At 40.8% G+C, this 22,387-nt stretch overlaps 1 protein-coding gene and 1 long non-coding RNA gene across 3 annotated transcripts in view; one reads left to right on the forward strand and one right to left on the reverse strand.

Annotated features, from left to right (window-relative positions):
* Positions 1 to 22,387, reverse strand: part of HMGA2 (high mobility group AT-hook 2) — a 123,051-nt gene that overhangs the window by 83,020 nt on the left and 17,644 nt on the right. The gene's annotated exons all lie outside the window — the stretch shown is intronic.
* LOC119148668 lies at positions 698 to 20,472 on the forward strand. The gene is made up of 3 exons (XR_005104452.1): positions 698 to 709; positions 1,306 to 1,312; positions 20,304 to 20,472. It is a non-coding gene; the product is annotated as an uncharacterized LOC119148668 (long non-coding RNA).

Genomic DNA, 22,387 nt, shown 5'->3' on the forward strand with positions numbered 1-22,387 from the left:
ATTTAAAGAATGAAAGGTAAATAGCATGTAAGATAGACTTATATAGTCATATACGTCAAATATGTAGTTGTATATACACATATATAGTCAGATATAGTCATCCTTCTACAGGATAATTGGGCTGTACACAGCATAACGCCTTGCATTGACATCAAGCCTCCTTCAGAATATAAGGCTGGGTTATGGGAGCTGACTAATCACCCTGCTGACAGCACCTACTACAACCCTGGTACACCTCAGCATTGATGCTCTTCAGTTTTCTGATGATTTATTCCAACTTATAAAAATGTTTTTAAGTAGTGAGCGCAGCATGCTGGAATCCTCAATTAGTATAAAATGTAATAACTCAATGGAACTATTGCAGCTTGCTGCAGCTAAGAAACCTTATGGAAATCCTTCTCTAGGCCCATTTACCTACAACCTGGCTTCTGCCTGAAGAACTTTCACCCTTGTATTAGAGAAGGTCACAGTAACACAGTCCCCTAGATTCTCTGAAAATGGGAATAAAAATCCACAACAGAAAAAAAGGTATTTTTCCTGTTTTTGCCTTGGATAGTAATGAAGGAAAATTACAAAATCAACACTCTGGAGTACAGAGCCAAAGCCGCCTTTAACTCCCATTTCTTTAACCAGAAGTCCCATCTGTGGAACGCTGGAACTGGGAAACTGAAAATCTGACTCAATGTAAAGCACTTAATTGTCATTAGATGTAAAAGTGAAAGGTATCTCTACTGTACTTCCTGTCCTGGAACTTTAAATGGAACATACAGCACAAGTGGGTGGAGAGCCTGGATGTGAAAATACAGATATGGTTCTCTTTCCAGAAAGACTATGAAGAGTAACTTACTGATCAAATGAAGTTGGAAACTCACAGCATGCCAGGTACGGTCAAGGAATGTCAGAGTTTTAGCAACTGCTCCTTAGTTACAGAGACTTAAACTTGCTTACAGTGTTGGTTATCTGTTACCCATTTGGGTTAAACCCATTAGAAAGAATCAACCCATTCTACTGAAAGGGAAGGAAACAAAGAGAGACTGGAAAATAGTATGTGGACTCTTGGTGGTAGCTGCCTTTCTAGCTGGTATTATTAAGGGACAGAAGAATGATGCAGTGTTGAGTACCTAAGATAGGAATGCTATCTAAATACTCCTTGAGTGATACTAGTGTGCAGTTTGCTGGGTGACGATGCCTGAACCAGTTCTGTGTTATTTCCTTTTCCCCTCAACCATGGACACTAATAGCAGAAATATTCTGTCTCATTGCTCTTATAAAAGAGCTGTCCTCCTACACCAACATTTTAGTCAGAGGGCAGGTCAGTGGACAAAACACACTCATGACTATTTGCTTCAGAAACACTTGCCAAATTATAATGGCAAAAGTTCTGCATGTGCCTTTCAGGCTGAATGGTCTGGAGACTCTGGAAACATGCCAGCGGAGAGTGGGACATTTCTGCTCACCACATTGAGCTCCTGGTCAGCCTGTGAGCAATTGTCCTCAGGACTGCTCACTACAGCTTCCCAAATGAATAACACTGTAAACAGGGCATAGCTTCACTGACTCCCCATTTAAATATGCATGAGAATTCTGAGTTTGTACTCAGAAACTCTGAGGCTTCCTCTGGAGTTTTGTCTTTTTTTATGCCACTCAAATTCTAATTTTTTCTGTCCTGTCTTCAAGCTCCCCTCCCTTGTTCTGCTTCTTTAGCCATCACAGAACCACAGGAGTCTGGACTGCCTCATCTGGTCCACTGATTGCAGGGAAGTCCACTGACTTTCTAATACATTTTTTTTATCATGCAATGTAATCTCTTGCTTTTTCTTCCCTCTCTGGCTTTGCTCCACTTTTCCTTTCTTTTATGTTGTACAGTAGATTACAGCCTATCTTTCTTTCCATTTGTCTTTAGTGTGTTTCCTCTTTCCTTTTCATCCAACCTGCTTTTTTTCTCTTTTTCTTTCTGTGATGCCTCTTCTACAGCACCCCCGCATTTTCTCTTTCCTCTTTCTCACACTAAATTTCTGCCACTCAATCCTGTTTCACAATCCCATCTTCACACCTGAAGGCAAGGTCTCCTCATCAAAGACACAGGGGAAAGTCATATATGTCACTGCAGCCCCAAGTATGACACTGATTACTTTACTTTTATACATTATCCCTAGGTTTTTAATGAATCTTTCTTTAACTGCCCTTTCAGCCTCTCTTACTCTGAAAGCATGTTCTTGTTTGCCCCTTTCCCTTTGTGCACGCTCAGTTCCACTGTCTGTGGGCTTTTCTGACTTGTCCACAATCACTGTCAGATGCTCTTTCTTACTCTACCTCTTCTCAATGAGAAGAAACCCAGGGTCTAAAGAAAAAGCAGAACGATTAAACTAGCTGTTGGGAAAAGCTTTTAAAAATAAGAAGGTAAGGCAGACAGGGACAGGACTCACACAAACAGGAGGCTTTAGAAGGAAAGAGAAGCATGTTTTCCTAGGAGGGAAATGTGTCTTACTGCTGAACTAGCAGAGGCAGATGGGAATTCACTGCCAAGAAGTGACTCCATGGATCAGAAGAGAACAGAAGCATCAGAAAGGACATCACAGGCTTCTCACATGACTTTGCTCTTTTACCATAAACCTAAGAAGAAACTGAGGCAGGCATATATGTGTGGAGATTCATTATTTTGCTTAGGTTTCTATAAGCTAGGGCATCTTAAGACAGCTTATATTTAGAAACTCTTTTACATCCATTTTCTTTCATAGACCGTAAGTCTCTAAGAGTGAATGTCATATCGCTGTCAGGATTGGCCCTCTGGGACAGTATGACCCTGAGGAAAGAGTCAGGGTGATCAGTGGCTGCAGAGACCACCTGACTTCAAATCTATGAAAAGTCACAGCTGTAGCATTGGGAAAGACTCCAGCAGACCTTGAAAACCAGTGCTGTAGATACCTTCCTAGGCTGGGAAAGCATGGCACTGCCTCTGCTGGGGCATCTACACAGCGACCTGGCGTGCTTCTAGGCAAGCGTCTGAAATGAGTGGGTTGGATTCCACGAGAGCAGCAAGAGGCAGTGGGGAACTTAAGCAGCAAAACTTGCTGTGATCACTCCTGACCACAGCCCAGCTCACCGTGTGTAAGCAGGCATAGTGGAGCTCAGCTCCCATTTCATTTTCATTTGGTAGCTCTTCTCTAAGTGACCTAGGGCAAGCAGGTTTCCAGTACCACCTCTGGGAAACTGCTTGATGGCCTAATACATTTCACTTTTTTAGAAATATTCCTAATATCCAATTTAAATTTTCCTTTGTTCAGTTTTTCCATTTTATCTTTTAGTTTTTATTGGATCCTTGTTCATCCTTATAGTAAATGTGCCAAAAGTGCTGAACCTCTGCTAACAGCTTTATCGCATAAAGGCATAAGCATTTCAGATACTGTTCTGCATATTGACTCTCAAGTCCCTGATGGAAAAAAAACCCCACTTTAATTATAAATCTTTCAATCATTAATTCCATTATTGTTTAAAAATAGCAATAGCAGCAAACGGAAGAAAAAAACCCCAACAAATCCTAGTGCACTTAATAAATCACTGTATTTTTACTACTGCATTATTCAGGATACTTTACAATGAACATATTTTTCTATTATTTGCTACGTCTTCAAGGTACTCCTAAACTCCTAAAGAAACTCCCAAACTCTTAAAGAAGCAAATTAAACTCCATATCCACATCAATTTCTACTATAATCAATCATTAATGAGTTTTCTATGAAAGTGAATTTTCAGCCCTGTTCATTTAACATGTGCAAAATTCCTTCCTGGGGAAGAAAGTAGAAAAAAAGTCACTGAAAAAAGGTACTGAAAACCAGCTACAAATCCGTTGGGGGTTATCTGCACTGATTTTATGACTCATTACTACTACTGCATCCATTACTGTTGCTATACTGATTTTTATTACAGAAAAAGAAAATTTTAAAAGCCATAAAATTCAGTTACTGCTGTTTGAAGGAGGTGATTTTAATTACAACAGGCTAAGACAATTCAGCAATACTTCTCCTGTCTGACCTACAAATGCCACTTACAAATAGACAAGAGGAACACTTCGAAGTCCAAGTGAAGGGAAATGGTTTTAAAGTAAAAGAGCTTGTCATCTTCAATTTAAATACAAAAACATTTTGCAACCCAACCTAACAGATAAACATAGTCAAATCAAAGTTTTGGACTTCAGCTGAACAAACAGCTTTTACTGCATAGCTCTGCTAACTGCATTCTAGTACCAAAGACCTATTTTGGTAGTAATAGCAAACTGACAATTTTACATCAGTACCTCATGACTATTCACAAATCTCCACTGACCACCACAGAAGGCAATGTTAATAAAGGTCAAAATTACCATCTATCTGCATAATCTTCTCTAAGAACCATGCTGTAAAGGATCAACCAGTCTAATTGTTTAATGTATTTGTAAAAATCTGATTAACCCACACTGAAGTCACAGAAAACACTTCCACAGATTTTAAATACTTGAGTTTGAGCCTGGGAGATGAAGGTACAATGGGTTCTTTATCAAATATTTTAGTTTGATATTAAATTATTTCCATTCCTTTAAAGAGTACATTAGCTGACTTATTAAATCAACTAGTTACTCATTTAAAATTACTTCCTCAGTTTGTGGTACTAGGAAATGACTCTTTAACAGGTATTCTTGAAAATGTATCATTGTTCATTTGCTCAGTAAGGTAAGTCGATGTCTTTTAAAGCAGCATATTGACTCATGATTTTTAAAATAAAACCTGAGGCAGCAGTTAGCTCTATAAGCACGCAAACAAGTAAAAGACAAGACTGTTCAATTCTGATTACCTACACCTAAGCGTAACTCTTCTCACTAACCCCACTAAACATTTACCTTTCGTATTTATTTTGTGAAGTGCTACATTATCATTATTTTCCTGAAAGAGATTAGTTGCTGCAGAACTTCCTTTTCCTAAGCACTTCAAGAAAACCAGTGCACATGTCAGTGAACTTAATGGAAAAGTCACAGGGAGCTGAATGCCACACATAGGACACGCCACATTAAATGCAGCCCAGGCTGCATGCACAGAGAGAGAGATTGTTCGCCAAACGATTCAACACCGCTCTTAGTGCATTCCATATGTTTTATATTCTGTACATAGCAATCCATATTATTTATTCCATATATTTTATACCACCATTTAAGGATTTTTATCACACCATTTTCTATTTAGAGATAAGATGTTTTTGTGACTAAGGACACAGAAGTGTTGATCAATGCTGTTGGGTTGTGTATGACTTCAGGAGCAAGATGGGCTCCTTTAGTGCAAAGAAATACAAAATTAAGTAGCTTTGCTACCACCAGGTACAAACCAGCGATGCTCTCCTCACAACCTGCAAGCTGAACTTGACCCACAGACAACTCAGCCTCCAGACCCGAGTATGTCCCCTACGCAATCAGGCATGAACAGGAGCTGCCACAGAGACTCCAGACAAAATGTCAGCTGAAACGAAGTCAGCTCTCTCCAAAATAATAGCACAGTACACATTTAGGATTCAAAGACAAGCTATTTGAGGATGAAGTAAAAACTACAATTAAAAGAGAAAAGAAACCAAGTGATTTCACTGTGCAGGTTAGCATTTTGTCCCCACTGACTCTCTGCCAGAGCTGTAATGAAAAGTAACTTATTAATAAGTTTCCAGTATTAGGGTTCGCTACTGCAGTGTTTCTACAGGAAAGGTTGTCACTAAAATTTGGTTATGAGGAAAGGGATGTCAGGAGGAGATAAAGCTGATTACCTTAAATAAGCATTTGCATATTTTCCAAGCTTTGGGAAAGCGTTTGGTGAGGGTTTGGGTTGTTTGGGGTGGGTTTTTTTCCAAATATAACCTGAATTCTGAGTATCTCTGGCTTAAAAACATTAGGATTTAAAAGTTTTAACTGCAATATTATTTTCTATAGAATTTAGTGTTTTCTATTTCTATCCAATTTAATTATTTAGGTTTATGTACAATTTAATATTTTCTATTCCTATGTTATATTAATATCTTCTATTACCTATAATGAAAGGTTCTTGCCTTGGAATTTCTTTAGTTTGAAAATACGCATGTCTGTCTGTACGTATAGGTATGTAGAAGTATTGCTCAAATACAGGCACTTTGAAGGACCTCACAAGCCACAGACTGGTTGATCTGTTCTTTTATGGACAGCATCCCATTCACACAAAACCCCACTTCTCATTCCCCATTTCATTCTGATCAAATCAGATCTGACTGATCCTTACATGACTCCTCACCACAGGCACTCACAGCCTCCCGATGTCTCCCTCAGACAAACCAAGGCATTATCCAGGTGCTACAAAATGGCTGCAGGCCTTTAGGTATTTTTGTAACTTACATAAATATACTATAATACCACGGAGGTTTCACATATGTAACAGCTGAAGAATATTGAACCAAACAAACACTAAAATGTGTTCCCACTAGCTTCTGAAAGTATTCCTCACCAAGGCTAATGGGATTAAATACTCATTCAAGAAACAGAGCAACTAAGGAGAAGCTGAAAAAAAATCAAACCCAGAACATGAGACCAATCTCAATTTTTTAACATTTAAAGCTCTTAGTGAATATGTTTCTCTCCAACCCTAGCTCCCCAAGCTGCAGGAAAGTTGGTCTCTTTTTTAACAGAAGTGCTATGATGCTCAAAACGTACTAGAAGCTACTTACTTGGAGCCTGTGAGTTACGCATTCCCAGCTGAGGGAAGCTTCAACTTGCAGTGTGGCCGCAGCAGCGGTGTTGGTACTGAGGATTCCAGCCTGGGCTGCTCCTCACCGCTTAAGATGACACCACAACCTCACTGCGTTAAGATGTTTCATGTTGTTGCTGGTGTAATCATTCCAGGTACAGTTACGGTGAAACTGAGACTAAAATAACCACCCCCATCACGGCTGAAATACGGCTCTGTGCTTATAAAGGTGAATGACTTTGCAGCAACTGCAAGCAGGATTTTGGATTGCTTCAGGTGTGTGCATGGACCAGGAACGTGAAGAGCACGTTATGTTTGCACTTATCCACTGACAACCATAGATTTTCTAGGTACCTGATAAAAGCAACAGGTTTTCTTTTTATCCTCTTTGCCCTTTCTGGTGTGCAAAAACCTCAGCAGACACTACCTGTTGGTATCTGTACATTTCCTCACACAGCTGAGGGGTCTGCTCTTTCATCTACAAGGCCACAGGAAAGCAGTGCCTACTAGGGTAAATATTTATAAAAGTAGCATTTGTATACATCAGGTCTACTTAGGTAAAAGAGAACTGGAAAGAGGTACCCACAGCAACCTGCAGCAGGCTGGGGGACCTGGCCCAGGGTGAAAAAAAGGAAAAGATGATAGGCAACAGGGAGAAGAGGAATTAAACAGGAACCTGACAACTAGTCTTCTCATTTCTCTGTGGCATGGTTTTACATTCAGAGCAAACTGGCAGCTCAAGGGATGGCTGATCACCTCTTACCTTGATTCATTAGGCATTAATCACCTCAACTGCACATCTACCCACGTTAGCTGAATATTGCCCACAGAGCCTGAAAACAGTCCACATCCTTGAAGAGGTGTCAGTACCACTGCAACAACCCTAAAACTACTTTTGCTTAGTACATTTACCTTTATACAGCCTTAATCTTCAAGCACCTGAAGAAATGGTACTGGGGCCAGAGTTACTAAAAAATGCCTGACATTCAAAAGGGAAAAGGTACCATCTTGACAAACAACTGTAAAAGTTACACAAGAAATGTGATTAAAATGGTCTGCACAATACATCCCACCCCCCCCCAGGAAGGACTGCTCTACCTCTTCTCCTCTCAGCTCATCAAAACGAAGAGCAAACTCACACTGGCCATTTCCTCAGGATGGATAAATCAAGACTCAGCAAACCCTCCCAGCCAGTCCCGCTGCCCAGGAAAAGCCCTATGCATTTGTTGTTCTTACTCCAATACCACTTGTGAGAAGTCTTTTTGCTGTCTTAGAGCAGCAAACAGAAAATTCCTGTACAAAACCCAGCATGTATGACTCCGTTAACAGGCCATGGCTGGGCACAGAGGATGTAATTATTAAAACTCCAGGAAGCACAGAGTCCCTGTCCAAACTTCGAAATGCTAGGAAAAAAATGAGACAAATCCTAGGGGAAATACTTCTGAGAAACTAAGAAATGGCGCCCGTGGGAAACTAAAGGGGAAAGGAAATTTGGAAAGCGTTTAGGGTTAGAACAACTGGCCCACACAGAAACCCCTCCTGTCATTATCAGAAGAGGGAAATAAGAGTAAGACAAAGATGTCTGAAGAACACAAACACAATTAAGTAAGGCAAGACCTACTGTAACTCATCAACTTTATTAATTGGCACATCCATAACTATGAATCCTGTCTTGAGGTCTGACATGGGAAGAAGCTGAAGAAAAAGCACAGAGAAAGAAAAGCTCCACACAGAATATGTTGCCCATTTATGAACTCTCCATAAGCTTGCCATCCCTTTCCAGACGCTTTTTGGTAAAGATACCCAAGGACGGAGTAGAGGGAGAAGATTTTTGCCTCAGGGAGATGAAGTGGTTGCAGAGTGGCAGTTACCTATCTGAAGTGAACTGGAGCCAGGAACTCTGCACAGAGCCTCAACATGAGACCAAAGCACAGGCACGGACAGAATTCCATCTGTTAGCAGCCAGAAAGAAGCATAAAAAACAAGCTCCTGGACCTCCTGTGATTTGTAAGCTTTCTCAACAACTTGCCCAAGGAAGAAGAATGAGGAGTACAGGTATACAAACACAAAAGTATGGCTACAGAAACTACTTGGTTTTATGACCTCCAGTCCTGCATCTTCTGCCTTGTTTAAACTAAGGACTTCAATGTATTAAGGAGGAATTAAAAATCTATCCACTTGGTGAGGACATAAGGCAGACGTTCCTGAACCTTGAGGACTGTCATGACTCCTTCAAGTGAGGTTTATGAGCCTCACTGAGCAGCGGAAGTGAAAGAAGATACATAAACCCAAAAGTGAACTTAGAAGTAGGAAACAATCATCAAAAAAATGTGGGAATTTCTGGCATCAAAGGTAAGACTGTTCCTAGTAGAATCTCTTCACCATGTCACTCCAACAGTGAATGCAATGAAATTCATCAGAAATGTTTGCTGCTGACAATCTGATGAACCTTTTGCAAGAAACTCATCACTGCTGTCAGCTCCAAATGGATCACACTCGCAAGAAAGTCCCTGAGGAACCAACAGTATCTTTTACAGTAACAATTATACCTTGGCGGGTTGCATTGTTTTGAAACAATACACAAGTCAAGAGGTAACTTCTTTCTGACAAACACATCAGCTTTAAACAGCAGGTTCAGCATTTCAAACAGAGATGAGAAAAAATAATTTCTTGCAGATTCATGTATTTTTATTGCCTTCAAACAATGCTATAAACTCACAGGAAATCCTAACAACTGTTCAGCTTGAATGACCGCTGTTGGCACTGCACATCGTGTGTTTGGGGATTTTTCCCCTCCCCTCTCATTCTTTATCAATAGGGTCATTTGCCTGAAAACCTGCTTCTGAAGATTTTGTATGTTCATTCCACACCTGAAGTCAAAATCCTTTGTTTGCAACCTCACAATTGGTTGCTGTGGGAATTATTATGATGTCACAAAAAAAGGATTAGTAGAAATGCAAGTAGGGAATAAACAGGCTGAGCAGATGAACTCTTAAAGAAAGAGACTGTTTTCCTGCAACTATTCACCGAAATGAGAAAAAAAAAAAAAAAAAGAAGAAAAAGAAACAAAAACACTTCCCCCCAAACCTGATGTATGACATATGTCCACACAGTGCTGTCACAGACCAGGGATAGAAGACTTTTGGACTAGCAGCAATGTTCAGAAAAGTCTACTGGCTGTGAATAAATATATTTATTGCATCTTGATATTTCCAGAACACAGGACCTTACATTCAAACTACCGTGAACCTTGTGCTTCTCTTCCCTTCTCAACAAAACAAAAACCAGCTGTCCTGTGGCTAATACATGCATGTTTTTTTCACCCTGGAAATTTATGCATTTGGCACAGTGGTAAAAATAAACTTCTTGATGGACTTTAGATCAAACTAACTAAAACCAACCCCCTGTGGCTTCTACCTGCTGCACCATCCATCAGAGCAACAGCTGCTCATGCATCTTTGCCATGAGATACCCCCTCATGCTCAGGCTTGCAAACTCTCTCACTTTGGCAGGTGACATGGGTGCAGCAAGTCACAGGGCAGGGACGAGGCTGGCCAGCTGCAGGGTCAGGGTGGCAGCACAGGTATTGGCCCAGAGCTGAAGCGTTTGCCTGACAGGGTCTGTCTCTGACCAAGCACCCTTCCCAGCAGCTCACTGATCACTGCAGCCTCTCTTCTCCCTGGCTGGCAGCAGCCATCTGAAGCAGCTGGGTGGCAAATCTGTCAGCTGGTTGTAGCAGGTGAGAGAAAGGCTGTGGTTCTGCATGGCCAGTATGGGATGTGCAGTCCATGCATGTGGGAGCACTTCCACTCTACAGGCCTAGAGTGCTGTGGCCAGCAGAGATCCCAGAGCCAACCATGCCTTGATTGCATCCCAGATGGCTCCTGGATCACCCCAGCCTGGTGTCTAACCATGCCGGTTCCCACTCCCCTGAAGCAATGACTAGCTTTCCCTTCCTTGCCTAACAGACATAGAAGCGCAGCCTGTCATTGCACGTACAGAAGATACCTCAACGGCGAGTGCAATAGAGGAGCAAGAATAGATAGTTTAAAGTATCTAGTACCTTTCTGGCTGGTCCCGTAACAACAACACATCTGTGCCGTCCTGCCATCTATTTCTCCCACTTTCCCAGTCCAGCCACGTGCTGCCCCCAGGTCTTTCTCTTCACAGCCCTTTGGCATTGCTGCCAGGAGCACAGCTCTCTGGCATGTGCCCTGCCTCACCGCTCACAGAACAAGCACAGGGTGCTTGGATAGATTTTGGTCCCCTGCTCTGCCTTTCTAGGTGACACAACAGAAACACAGATGAAATTGTCTTTCACCTTTGTTTCATGATTTAAGGTAAAAAGCAGCAGATTCTCAGTACAACGGGTAAAAACCTACTTAATAATGGGGAGAAATCTCTTCCTCTTAGGAGCAAAGAGCACACGCAGTGCTGGGATGCCATCTGGCTCCCACGAAGACTTCCCAGAGCCAGGGCCCTCGGTCCTCCTCCCTTCAGTTACTGCTGAGTGTGATGAACAGTTAAAGTAAAGCTGGGGCAACTCCACTGTTTATTCCAGGCTTGATCTGCCACAAAAGAAAACCTGTAAGCAGAAAAGACTCAAATACCTGTCGTTTCACAACTGTAAATCTGGAAGAACACGAAGAAAGCCAGTCAGCTCCACAAGTAACTCCACCCAGCTGCTTGGCAAGAAGAGCTGCCTTAGTATGCTCTGGCCATTCTCAAATCCTTTTTATCTGTCCCCTCCCAGGTAAAATGGAGCAAAGCTGACAGGCTTACGACAGGTCTGTGCTTGATGGGGAGGAACTCAGCACACAGCTATTTTCCTTTAACGCACCAGAAGGGCTTAACGTTGACCAAGTCTAATATCTTACTAAATACTTCCATAAAAACCTAATGGAAAAGCCTTAACCCTGATGCATCTCAAACAGATCAACTAAGAATTTGTGCAAAAATTGGGTCCTATTATCAACTTACCCTGGTGACATTCGCAGTCGTTAAAAGATTTAAGATACCATGGGCTCAAGTACATTGACAGGTATAGCATAAAAACATTGAAAAACTGGTTCAGAAGGTGCCTAAAGCTTAGCTAGTCCAACCTCCTGCTCAAAGCTGGGCTAACTTCTGAAACAAAATTTAGATCAGGTTGGTGTGGCCTTTCTCTGGTTGATGTTTAGAAATCTTCAAGGAGGGAGGTATGTCAGCCTCTCTGTAGAGTCTGTCCCATGCTCATCCCTTCCACCAAGTCATTTTTTTCCTTGCTCTGTGGGAATTTCCCTTGCCAAAACTTGTTCTGGTTTTGTTAGGAATTTGGCTAATGCTCAAAGGACACTCCATTCACTTGCATCCTCAAAAATCCTCCACTCCTCATGGCCTGACTTTGTACATACTCCATGACTCCCAGCAGGCTTAGAATAGGGAATTCTGATAAAAGAATAAGGGTGAGACACTTGCACATAGATACAGCACGCAACTGTTTATCCCATCTTTCCACCTGTCTTAAAAATAATTCTTCTTCAAGGTTTCAACAAGCGTAATGCATTGACGTTCTATTTATGCTGCGGATCATTAATTTTAAGAGGTTACAAGCACTCTGCATATTGAGTCAGAGAAGTCACACTTTTATAAAGAATTAAAAATTACAATAACATTTAACTTTCAAAAATAGGTGCTAAAATGTTCTTTAAGAGATATTTACATCTTCTCATTGAAATGAATGTTTTAGCTACACAAGCAACAACCAAAGACCTGAAATAAGAACATGCCTTGCACTTGGTAGCTACACGGTGTGCATGAAAGCTTTGTGACCTCCTCAATGGAAGATCGCTTTTACTTTCATTAAATACATACATATTGTAACGCCAGTAAAAACAACCCCAAAGACATCAAACACCAGAAAAAATACATTGAAATAACATTAAGGATCTAATATAAATCCACAAAAGCCAGGAAATTCAGAGATAAAGACAGGCTTCCAGACGAGGGAAAACTTTCCAATATATTAAACTGGAGCATAAATTCACTTCCTCTTCACATGTTAGCCATCAAGTCATTCCAGGCGCAGAGGGTAAGTTCCTCCCTGGGGTAACTCAAGTGCCTTCAGCAGTACTACACCAAGAATCAATTTGGCCCTACAGAACTATGTCTTAATACTTTCTCTATTTCTGATAATTACCAAAGATATTTGGATTTAAATAGAAACTTCCTCTCTTACAGCTCATTTTCCCATCGTTCAGAGACTGCTGTAAAACTGAATTTGTGAGAACGCAATAGTTTTTGAGATTACAGACTATGACGTCAGTTGCGGGGTTATGACTTCATTGACAGACTAACTAGGAGAACCTCTGTGCAAAGAATAAAATCCACACTCAAATACAAATGTATCTGAGATTAGCAAAGACAACACTGCACCTCGCTGGGCACGGACATTTCCATCTGCATAAATAATATTCTCTACTTTTCACTCAAGCCAAGTATGAAAGTGACCCTCAAAAATTTCTATTTCATTCGTAAGTCATTCATGGTGCTGAAGTGTTGCCACCCAAACTAAGCTTGGCGCTAGTGCTGCATGGGCCAACCTTGGTGTCAGCAGCAGTTTAAATCATACGCTGTGGGTCCAGTTCTTTGCTGCACTCTCTCGAAGTGCAAAATCAAACATACAGCTTAAGACAGGATATGAAGGGAATGAAGTGATTTTGAACTGCCTTCCAATTTCCCATGATTCTGACCCTGCCCTCAAGCTGACATGGCTTTTGGCTCTGGGGTCTGGCTATTCCCTCCCTGATAGAGCAAGACAAGTTAGTAGAACATCCCCAGGTATCTGGCTGAGCAATAGAATCCAAAAAAGGAATGTGATGGGGAAAACTGGGAGAAGACAGGATGCACCCTCCTAAACTGTATCTTCCCACAGCTAACCCAGTATGGAAGACAATTAACCTGACTGAGCCTTGAGATACAGAGCAGAACTGCTGTAAACAGAAGAGCTTTCTGCATCACTTCTGTTTCTGAAAGAGGAAAAATTATTTTTTCCTTCAACTTACTAGACTGCAAGAGGCAGAAGTGCTATGACTGACCCCACACAGCCATGTAAAATAAGAGATGGATAACTTCAGCACTCTCACCCTACACTGAAAATTCTCCTATCAGCACATGGGACACAACTGAGCTGACAACTGATGAGGTCAGATTCAACCCAAGAACCCAGAAATGACAATTCCCCATTGCTCTGAGTCTTGGAGAGACTTGGACTCTTTGTTCCTTCTTTTTGCCCATCTTCTACTCCTTGCTGTAAGGCTTTCTCAAAGACCACCTGAAATTTCTCATATTTAGTCTTGGACCAGATACTTATTTTGTTGAATAGCTTTCAAATAAATACAGACCAGGCATTTTTTAATTAAATAAATACCCTTTTCAGTCTTTCAGCTGCCATATTATGCTCCAATTACTCAAAATGAGAACTTTTGAACCATATTTATGTAGCTCTGAAAGAGGACAGTGGGCAAGCTAAGTTTCAAATGTTGACCTGGAAGAAGATTAACTGAGAATGGATGCAGCTGCAGTTCACCCCTGCCCATAGTGCAGGGGTCCTCAAACTACGGCCCATGGGCTGGATACGGCCCCCCAGGGTCCTCAGTCCGGCCCCTGGTATTTACAGACCCCCCCGCCGGGGGTTGGGGGGGAACCAAGCAGCCGCAGATGACTGCCTGCCACTGCATCCGCGCGCCGGCCCCCTGGTTAAAAAGTTTGAGGACCCCTGCTCTAGTGCAAAGTGTCTGGAATGTTCAAATTGCAAAAGTGCAAAGGAAGGACAGAATCCCTCCTCTGGCTTTTTATTATAAGGCCACTAAAAAGTTTTATGAAAACTAACAAATCAACAAAAAAGTGAGGAAGCTAAACAAATCAATAGAGTTCTGCCTCCCAGTTATCACGTGCTCAAGATACTGGCTTTTGGGGATGTAAAGAAGGGTGTACAGAGCTTTGCAATGTACAAAGCTTGCTCTGGGACATTATTTAACTATCTGAAATTTTAATCACACAAAGCAAATCACAATGATTCATAATTATGCAAAAAGATTGTGATGGCTCTAACTCCTCCCTTAAATAGCTTGCTTAGTGATTTGGAAGGATAGGATTAATAATCTCTTTCTTGGAAACCAATACCATCTGGTTTGCCTGCAGAGGCTCTCAGGCCTTCTACTTCCTGAAATGAGCAATGAAAGAGATGAAGTAGCTTCTTGGAGCAAAATTATTATTACGTATATAATTTTGAAACAGTTTGGTGTGCATGTGTGAACTTCTGCTGTGCCACAATTTCTCTTTGTTGCTTTCTGTGCAATGGTGATTGCCTTTACCTGAGGAATTTTGATCTAGTTTAAACAAATTATGATGCACAAAAGCTTCTCCCTCAAGATATGCTGCAGATTAAAGAGCAAATTCTTTCCCTCACTCAAAACCATGGTCAGTGGCTTTTTGTTAACATAACTAAGGGTTTCCAACATATATATTGCCATTTACAAGTATTTGGAGAGGAAATCCTAACTCCAACCAAGTCAGTTGGAGTCTTGCTATTGAATTCACTTCAATGGACCCACTACTTTACACAGACTTGCCTTAAAAAGACTTTGTTTCAGTGAATAATATACCCTCTGTCTGTGTCTACCTATGACCACATCTGAGCATATCCTTAATGAATGTTATACACACAGAAAAAGCAAGATCATTCAGACATTTTCAAAACCATGCCTTTGTATATCCTTGAAAGACTTGCTGAAGGTTGAAGTACAGCGGTGTCTATATTCCAGTTCTCAAATAGTCCACTGAAATGATTAAACAGAGAAAACTACTTTTAAGAAGCAACACTGCTTATAAATATATATATATATATAAAGTTGCTTTATAATTAAAAAAAACATCAGTAAAAATCTTGTCTGTATCTCTGTACAAGTCTAGCCCACCTGTTACTTATACAGTGACTGCTCAAAACTTATTGATATTAATAAAAAATTTATCATACTCACAGATCAATTCAAATACTATTCTTGCTATGTGAGAGTCACTGTAAAGTTTCTGTTCATCTGGTGCCTAACAGGAACATGTACAGATCTTCCTCAAATGAACCCAAGTTGTGTGCAAACATGGCCATTTGCACAATTCATAGAGCCTACAACCAACCAGCAGATGCAGATACAGTTACACCACACATTAGTGGCAGATGAAGAAGGGCTGAAATCCAGGCAACTGATTTCACTAGGAGTTTGGCCACTGACTTTAACAAGCCTAAGATTGTATCATGCATCTCCTGGCTGCACATTCAACCTCCTTGACCAGACATACCATGTGCCACTGACAGACCATTTGTCTGTCTACCTACCTCTATCAGACTTACATATAAAGCTCAATAAAACAATTGTTGAATGCTTGGATGGTCATCCCTGACTCAAATGGGAAGCTTGCAAAAGAAGCATGTTAAAAATTGCATTCACCTTTTCCTCCTCCAGATAGTCTAGGAATGTTAATGAATGCAAGAGTACGTGACATGGCAGAGATAGCCTTGTCTCTCCTACATTTTAAATACTGTGATCCAAGTACTGTATCTACTTTGTCAATGTGTTGTGTGAGCTTTTTTTTCCAAGACCCAAACAGACAGCTATCTGTGGAAGGAGAGCCCCCAAGCAGATTTTTTAAGACATTTAGCATCATTAACAGGAAACAATGCAGAAGGAGCAGCTAGAGCATAAACGGGTTCTGTGTGAATACTAAGGAAACCCCAAGAACATGTTAACACAATGCAACCTCGATAAGATAGTAATAGTGGTGCTCACGTATGTGTTTGCGTTACGTCTTGTAAAAGGCTGCAATTGCGGTCTATTAGGATAATTGATGTAACAGTCAAAATGGACTAGGATAATACACTAGGTAAAGTCATGATTCATGCTGTATACAGGAGCTACCAGTCTGACTGTTTTTTAAGCTCCCAGAAGTTACTCTGAATAGATGGAATGTAAAAATCCTAAAACTTGCCAATTCACTGATAATCTTAAAGGTTTCAAAATGGAGACTGCCACTATGGGTAAATCACTTTCAGTCAAAGCAAAGCAACCTGTGTGGACCAGACTCTATTCTCATTGACACTGATATACACAAGTAATACATAACTTCAAATGTAATCTATCAGTACTATTATTTAAATCATCATAAGTAGCGCAAAAGTTTGACCTTCCAGTTCTGCAGTTCAACAGTTCTCAGGACTGACAGACTAGAATAAAACAAACTGAAAATAGCAAGTTTACTTCTAAAAAGTAAAGAGAAAAAGCAGAATATAAAGACTTATATTATGCATTAGTAGCCCCCTAAAACTGCTATGGAAATAGCTCACACAGAGATATATTACTGAACCGCCAAAAACCCTCTGAAACTCTACAATGCTTGCAATAATAACAGACAATATCATCTGAACTGGGAAGAGAAAGAATTAAAATCAGATGCAAATAGATTAGAGCGAACTGTTGCCTGCAAAATTCTTGCAGCCACACTATAAAACACACAAATAATGTCTTATGTGTGTGGAGATTGCTCTAGGGTAGGATTTGATCCAGCTATTCTCCGCAACTGCCTATGTCTGTAAGTTCCCCAGTTGCCTAGCATTTTCCTACTCAACCTTAAAGCTCTCTGCAGACTGAAGTTTAATTAGCTGAACATACTCAAAATTGTTAATCTAAGGTAGCAAGCCTTACTTCCCAACTAACACCTCACTGCATTTCAAGTTTCAGCTGTCAGCCACCCAAAATCCAGCTGCACCCTCTGGAGAAACCTTCAAAGCTACTTTAACATCAGGACAGAGCCCAGCTCCATCACAGTGCTCGTGCCCAACTTGTACATTAGCATCTTGGAGTGAGAGTTGCCACAGGGGGTCTGCCCATTAGTAAACATGATGAAGATTTAAATCCACACCTCCTATACAAGCATCCTAATCACCAGCTTCTATGCTCTCCTGGATGAGAAGCATTCTCCAGTCCTTCTCTTCAACCTGAAATGCCATGCAGAGAAAAGGCTCCAGAAGAAAAACAAGGAAGAAAAGGGTATTGTTTGAATATTAGTTAAGGCCCATTCTCAAATTGAGATGGAAGTGGAGTTCCATGCTATATTCTCCAATGTCTGCATTTGAAATCAGCCAAGAAGTAGCCCTAGGGATGTCACCTCAGATCCTAACATGGATGCCTAGAGCACCAGGCCAGGCTTCCTCTTGTTTTCTTCTTCTCCCATGCAGCCCCTCTACTTTTAAATGCATCGCTGAACAGCAGCCTGGGGTCTAAAGACTTGACACCCAGAGCAGCTTATGGCACATCACTTCTCTTGGCACACAGGTTCAGCCCTGGCTGAGCAGTACCTAGGGTCTCTCAGTGCTTTAGTTATTAGGCTATGACACTAAAGATGGACTTACAGCCATCCTCCACGAAGCACCTATCCTTATGAGATGGCTAAGCAAACTGGTCCTGAACAGCATGAGGGGTACCACCACATTTCTGGTTTCCCATACACAGAGTGGAGGGGTAGATGTGGTCATTCAGTGTAGGCTCAGGGGATCACCTTGTGGAGAGCAGGGAGCACATAAGCTAGGTGAATGGATCTCTCTCTGCAGCCCAAGGGATCTCTCTCACACCGCTGACTGTATAAAGACTAAAGAAGAATGGGTGTTGCCAGGCAGATTACATCATCTTTTCCCTTCTAGGACAGGCTCCTAAAATCCTAGTGAGGCAGCGTATAGCTTGTGTGGTATGGATTTTGCGCAATATTAGGCTACAAAAGAAAAAGGATGAAACCCAGAGATGCCTGTGTTCAGGAAACAAACCTACCTTTTCTCCTGCCTGTCAGCTCAGGGTGGCTAGCAGCTGCCCTTGCACAGCAGAGATTCCCCTCCTAGAAAGAAATCACTACAACACCAAAACAATAGAGAAGAAGCCTCCCTACCTCGCTGTGTTGCAAAGAAGGAAATCACACCCCATCAACAGCCACCAATAACGGCAAGGCTGAGGAGCATTTTCTGTGCAACCAGAATCATTCTGAACAGGGAGTAACAGAGAATGGCAAAACAAACAGCACACTATGAGCATTATTGGCCTCAGCACCACGATTACATGCTCTGCAACATATAGCTTTCTTATTCAGCCTGTCATCTTCCCAGGCCTCGGTGTTTCCCATTTCACGGTTCCCCCAAAGACTGAAAATATCTGGATCGTCTTGGACCCAAAAAGATTTCTTCCTCTTTTAGCAGCAGTGTCACTCCTGCATCTTTAAGCCACTAAACTCCATGTCCCAATCCGACTCTTTAAACAGTACAGCCTGTGAAATCACAGTTTTCAAATTTCAGGTTCTTGTCCCTCTATTTTTATTTTGTCTTTCATTTGCAGTCTGATGAATATCTCAGATAGGCCTTGGGATAGAAAAACAGGTACACCTGTAAACGTCATGGTGAACTGCATTCCCTTTGTACTTCAAAGTGGCCCCCATCACAAAATAAATTCAAGACACAGAGGAAGAATGCAGCATGCTAACTGAATTACATATAAAGTACTCTACTGTTGATTAAAAAAATTACATTTTTCCTCACTCAGAGTTGTGTGCTACAGAATTAGAAGCCGCCTCCTGGTGAGAACATTTTGCAGCTGTTTACTGAAAGAAGCCCACTTTCTGGTTGAAAATCTAGCTTTGTACCTAGAATGTAATACTGAACTGCAATTTGAAGTGAGGCTTAGTCCTAGGATTAAGGAAGAGGAAATAACAATACCTGCACATAAAGCATGTAATGACTTTTATTGAAACACCTGAAAGCACTCTCCAAATATTAATTATCACAGTACTAGCCTCCCTCCAACCCTTCCAGGAGAGGATCAACCCTGCATTCCTTCGGCATCCACACTGCCTGCTTGGGTCTGTGAAGAATGCAGAATGAAGCCAAAAGTATTACTCCTCTTCAATTATTATTGTAACTCTTAATTGAGGGGAGTAAATTCACCCACACAGGGACTGACTGCCATTTATAAGATGGCCCTTTTCTATCACTGGCAGAAAAAAAAAGTCATAATTTCTTGTAAGGCTACTGCATTACTGGGGCTGGCAGTACAAAGCAGAATGAAATTAAATTTCATTAAATAAGCTGCACAATTAGTCAGAAATTATAAAAAAGCCTAGAAATCTTGACTCTGAATCTTCTGTTCCGGATCACGCTTTAACACATGGGTTTTCAGTCTCTCTGCACCAATACGTTTCAAGAGAACAGGGAATGGAAATACCATCTCTGGATGGGGTGACCTGGGATGGCCCTGTCCTGCAGCTATGGCTCAGGTCGTCTAGTCCTGAAAAGCAGAATAACCACATTCAAAATGCTCAAGGAACTAGGCACCTTGGTTTCATGACTACATTTGTTGTTTACTGGATCAGTACTGGACTTCTATATGTACTTAAGGTACAAAGATGAGAAAATACCACCAATAATCATCAAATATCTTTCACACTTATACTTGGGTTTGGTTCAAATCCCTTCTGATCCCAAATCTCTCCACTCCATCTTGTATACAGAAACATAGAATCCTTTATGTTGGAAAAGACCTTTACGATCACGGAGGCCAACCATTAACTTAGCACTGCAAAGTCTACCACTAAACCATGCACCTAAACACCACATCTACACATCTTTCAAATACCTCCAGGGAGAATACACAGACGTTTTTAACATCTTACTCCTACCACTCATTGCCCACCAGGTAGACATACGCTAGAGATACTGAGACACTCAGATCTGAGCTTACAGAAACAGGTAAAAGCCATATATTGGTTTAAGACACAGAACTGAAAAGCATGTTTCCTTCCCTCATCCAACCTGTTTGCAAGCAAGCTTTACTGGAGGAGGATGGCCTTGAGCAGAAGGCACGGGGCAGGCTGCCAGGAAATCTGAGTTCTATTCCTGGCTCTTCTACAGATTTCCTTGGGCAAGGCAATTAACCTTGTGGAGTACATTTTCAATGGAGGTGAGGCCCAGCTTCTCTTTCTGCACTCATAACAATTTCAGCAGTGCAAATGGAATTGTAGCAGCAAGAATGAGTGCCTATACTTTTCAATACCTGATAGGTTTTCCCTATCAGGTAGTTGGATGCACAATTGCTGGTAACTGTGCTAGCAACAAAACCAAAAATTAAAACACCGCAGGTGCAAAAGTGCCTAATGATGCCACAACCAGTGTCAGTACTCAGTTTCCTCATATGTAAAATGGGCAATAAGGCTTATAAAAATCAAAATTTAGAGCCAAATGGAAAACTAACTTTTACAATTCTTGAACAAACACCCGTCATCTGAGATCATAACAAGGAAACAGCTCAGAATATCAGTTTATGTTTTACTACAGATGCTGTGGTTTTACTTTCTGCATTGCCTGGTAAAATTTCCTCTTTGGACCTCAAACAGAAGAAAAGATTTTTCTTTAAGGATTCTAAAATGACAGCTGAAGTCAAAATATTTTTTGGCTAAACTAGATACCATTTAATATCCCTTAACAGAAGTGGAAACGAATTAGAGAATGAGCGAAATATCCTTTTGGTGATAAAAATGTATTTTAGAATGAAGTATCATGGTTAAATTCTCTGTTGTGGTCTATAGGAAGACCTGCACTTGAAATAAATGGTGACACATCTACTTGTACCAACAAGGAACCGGACTCTGAGATTCCAAGGAAGGACAGTTTGCTTATACAAGCTTCTAGAGAAATGAAGACACATATGTCTTTGAACACAGGTGAGGCAGAACATATTTTTAGTGAATTTTTATGCATATGGTACAAGCATGCAAGATGATTTTTCCTTTCCCAGGATAAAAAATAAAAAAACTGGTGGGAAAAAAAAAAAGGCATTAAATATCTGTTAATCATAGGAGAAAAGTTCAACAATCACTACTTCTGTCAAAATTTTCAGGTTTTGAGAGATGATTTCTTTTACAGATCATCTGAACCGGAAAGTAAATGTATAGGTATAAAGCTTTTAAGGCTTTCAATTCATGTCCTTCATCCACTTCTTAATTTTAGGAATCTTGAAGGAGAGAGGTCAATAGTCTGGATTTTGTAATTATGAAAGCCCCCTCAAGATCTTTAGACAACTGAAATGATGACCCCTCCCAGGTGACATCTTGCCCACACAGATGTAAAACATGTTTGTGAAATAGGGTATTTTATGCTACCACATTACAGAATAATATCTACGATCTTCTCAAAGAAGGTAAGGTAATTTGGAAGATTAAAATAACAGCAATTTGCAAATTTTCATGATGTGTCTCACATGAAGCAGAAACACCTTAGATATTGCAGTCAAAAGTTGCTAAGATGTAAAGTAACTGAAATGACATTATTCTTCCAAGTACAAGAAATTGAATTTTTATCTGTGCTATCTTCTATAATTGCATAATTAGCAACTTCCTTTTTCATTTATCATCAAATACATGTGACTTAAGTTTTACCTCAGTCATGGTTTGCTCCAAATGGACCATGAACTAATTCATTCAAACAATTACATTCTTTTAACAATGGAATCTCTGGCCTAGCTTAGGGATGCAGTGGGAAGCACAATGGCATCAAAGGAGGAGTTCTCTCACACATAGCTTTTGCTATCTAAAAGTCA

The sequence above is a fragment of the Falco rusticolus genome, chromosome 5 (genome assembly GCF_015220075.1).
Source record: "Falco rusticolus isolate bFalRus1 chromosome 5, bFalRus1.pri, whole genome shotgun sequence".
In the NCBI taxonomy this organism is placed as follows: Eukaryota; Metazoa; Chordata; class Aves; order Falconiformes; family Falconidae; genus Falco; species Falco rusticolus.